We start from the raw sequence: 3508 nt of genomic DNA on the forward strand, positions 1-3508 counted from the left end.
CCCTTGAGAGGCAAATACCAGGGTGCCTCTTAAAATCCCAGGTTAACACTGAGGCTGCAGAAGGCAGAGCACAGGAATGGAATGGGACAGGTGTCCCGTGTCTGAAACCCTGGGTTCAGTTCCCCGGGAAGCAGCTCTCATTCATTCAGCTCACTTCGAAAGGAAATTCTCATTGCTTCACCTGTGGCATCTTTAGATTTAGATTTTTATTTTCATTTGCTTGTTTATTTTTTAAATATGTAATGCTTCATAGATTTCCTGTCATCCTTGTGCAGGGGTCATGCTGATCTTCCCTGTATTGTTTCTATTTTAGTATATGTGCCACTGGAGAGAGCAGCTGATTTTGATTTTCTTTTTTAAGGCATTATGAAGGAGACTCTGAGCTTACTTTTTCATTTTATGCTGAAAGACCCCAGCATACTAGCTTAGCCTAACGCCATTTCGAGTAAGGTCTGAAAAGCGCGGGGTGTCTACGGCCGGCCACCTGGCCCCAGAAAAGGGTACTAAAGGTCAGAAAAACAACTTGGAGCCAGACAGCAGGCGTGTCAAGCTCGGGGGAAAAACCACGAGCTGCCCTGAGTTTGAACCCGGCCTCATTTGAATCGTCCAATCAGAACCCTGTAAACCATGCTCCTGGTGCTCCTGCTGCCCGACCCTATAAAAACCCTCCACTCCAGCCCGTGGGCGCGCCAGTCTCTTGAGCCTCTTGAGGGACTGTGTTGCCCCGGGTACCCGTGTTCCTGAATAAAGCCTCTTGCTGTTTGCATCTGACTTGTGGTCTCGGTGTGATCTCTGGGCGAGGGTCTCTCCAGAGGGAAGACTGCCTTCGGGGGTCTTTCAATGCTACTTACTTAAAACATCAAAGGTTCAAACTTAGCTGTATGCAAAATTAAAACATTTTTATGTAAAAAATATCTTCTAGTTTTAATGGCAAGTTTCAAGTTGGAACGCTGTATGTGACTCAAATGTCTGAAAAGTCTCACTATGTTATTCAAGCTGGTCTCGAACTCCCGGCATCAAGCAGCCATATTGCTTTAGCCCCTCTAGTAGCTGGCTGTGGTCACACATCACTGTACCTGATGAGTGGTTTTAATTTTTTTCTAGTCAAATGTCTTATTTTTAAGCTAAGAATGTATTCACTGCTCAAAAATACATTTTCTAATAATACCTTTGCACAATAAATGGTGGGCAGATTTTCTTTTTGAAAGTAACTTACTATTCACTAATTGATTCCCCTATCTTGAAAAGACTCAATGAGTTTTTTAAAAAGCAATTATATGACTATGACCAACATCTGGTTTTTCATTTCTGACGCATATTAATGTTACCCGAATGAACATCTCTGCTCCATTTGAATGCTTTGAAGCTGAAATGAACCTGGTAATTATATTCCCCACAGTTGAAGTTAGTGGCTATCGCCTTTGTATCTCTAATTGAAACTCAGACTTTGGGTTTTTATTTTCTTTTTGTAAGCCTGCTTGAAATGCCTTCAGAAATAGGCAAAGAAGACTTTGTGAGGATACTATAAGACTTGATGGCTCCACTGAGCTCCGTGGTCGAACTGTAAAAGACTGAAGATTTATATAATCTGAAGAGAAACCAGCATATCCCACAGTATAATTAGAAGTAGTGGCCATTGCTTTTTCTCCATGCTACACTGAGCAATTTCTACCCAGGAGGACCCTCTGTCACAGAAGCGAATGGAAACTGAGAATTAACAGCAGCATGGGAGGTGCCTGTGGGCTCCACTGAAGGCCCAGTTCCCTTTAGGTCTAACTAATTATTTTTGTGCTACAATATGGACGATGTCCAGCTAAATGGCTCAGCTCATGGAGGCTGTGCAAAGCCTGGAATACATGATGCTTGTCAGGATGCATTTTCCCTCCTACTGTTCAAGCTCTGCATTCTGCAGAGCAAAAATCAAAGATATTTTGTTTCTAGTTCAAGTCTTGTGGTCTTGTTCAGTTCCTCTAAGACTGGAAAGATGACTGACAGGAATTTAGAACAATCCTTGGAATAAAAACTGGCTCACCAAGACTTTAGAATTCTGAGGAGAATCTTTTTTTCCAATCTGAATCCATTCAGAGCACTGGAAGACTGACCTCACTTGGCAAGAATGTAAGATTATTGGTGGGCATGGTAAGTCACACTTGTAACCCCAGAACTTGGGAGACTGAGGCAGAAGTTTGTAGCCAGCTTGGCCTACACAGAGAGACTCTGTCTCAGAGACAGAGACAGAGAATAAAAAGGGTAGTTTTAAAGAGCCCATTTCCTAGGATTTGATAAGTATAAATAGAGGTAAATCACAGTTAGTAATAGCTGTTAGGAGGGCCTAGAGTTATGGCTCATTGGTGAATAGTGGTCACTCCTCTTCTATAGAACCCAAATTTAGCTCTGAATGCTCACATTAGGCAGCTGATAACCACCTGTTACTATAGCCCCAGGGAACCCCAGTGCTTCTGGCTTCCTTGGGCACACACACATACATATATACACAACTAAAAACAAAATAAGTCTTTAAAACTATAACCATGCATAAAAGGCAATGAGTATTTATGCTCATTGTTTTTATTTCCATATTCAAAACTACAAAATTTCTTTGATAAAATACAAATATGCTGTGCATTTCTGTGTCTCCCAAGACCTGAAGCTATCCCAGTCATAATCCCACCCACCCCCACTGTCCCCAGCCTGTTTTCTCCTCCTTGTCCCCCAGTGTGCTACAGATGAGCAAAGCATCAGAGTGCTAAATGGAGCTCTGCACCAGACCCAGGGCCATCAGCCTTGAGAACATGCCTGACATCCTTATTAGCTTGAGATAAATGATGAATAAAGAACACTCAGCTTTTGTCCTGACCCCTATATGAGCCCCTGTCTTCTGACCCAAATCTCAGGGGGTCAGCTCATCTTGAGGCCACTTTTGATCACACTTCTGTCAACAAAACTCCAACAAATTGCCCTCTGTGCAGCTCTGGATCTGCTCCCCTTTCACATCACTTTCTACATACAGCAGTCAGTTCTTTGACAACAATTTTATCCCCTGATTAAAAAAAAGAAGAAGAAGAAGAAGGGCTGGAGAGATGGCTCAGCGGTTAAGAGCACTGGCTGCTCTTCCAGAGGACCCGAGTTCAATTCCCAGCAACCACATGGTGGCTCACAACCACCTGTAATGAGATCTGGTGCCCTCTTCTGGCTTGCAGGGACACATGCAAGGCAGAATACTGTATAAATAATAAATAAAAATTAAAAAAAAAGAAGAGAGAGAGAGTATGTGTAAGACTGCATGACTTTACAGAAGGACAAACAGAAAACTCCCTGCAGCGACAGCTGAGTTGTTCCTATGTAAGGGCACATTCCAGTGACGTTTTCTATTTATGTATTCATCTCTCACATGCAACAATTGTGAGCAACTTGGACTCAGTCATCCCACCACGGTTTTTTATAGCTGATGACTATCTTAGTCAGGGTTTCTGTTGCTGTGATGAAGCATCATGACCAAACACAAGTT

The 3508-nt window shown here is 42.7% G+C and overlaps 1 non-coding gene across 1 annotated transcript; it reads right to left on the bottom strand.

Annotated features, from left to right (window-relative positions):
- Nucleotides 1-231: 231 nt before the first annotated feature.
- LOC121827692 (U6 spliceosomal RNA) lies at nt 232-335 on the bottom strand. Its single transcript, XR_006070010.1, has one exon. It is a non-coding gene; the product is annotated as a U6 spliceosomal RNA (small nuclear RNA).
- Nucleotides 336-3508: the final 3173 nt, after the last annotated feature.

This window comes from Peromyscus maniculatus, chromosome 2, assembly GCF_049852395.1.
Source record: "Peromyscus maniculatus bairdii isolate BWxNUB_F1_BW_parent chromosome 2, HU_Pman_BW_mat_3.1, whole genome shotgun sequence".
Taxonomy (NCBI): Eukaryota; Metazoa; Chordata; class Mammalia; order Rodentia; family Cricetidae; genus Peromyscus; species Peromyscus maniculatus.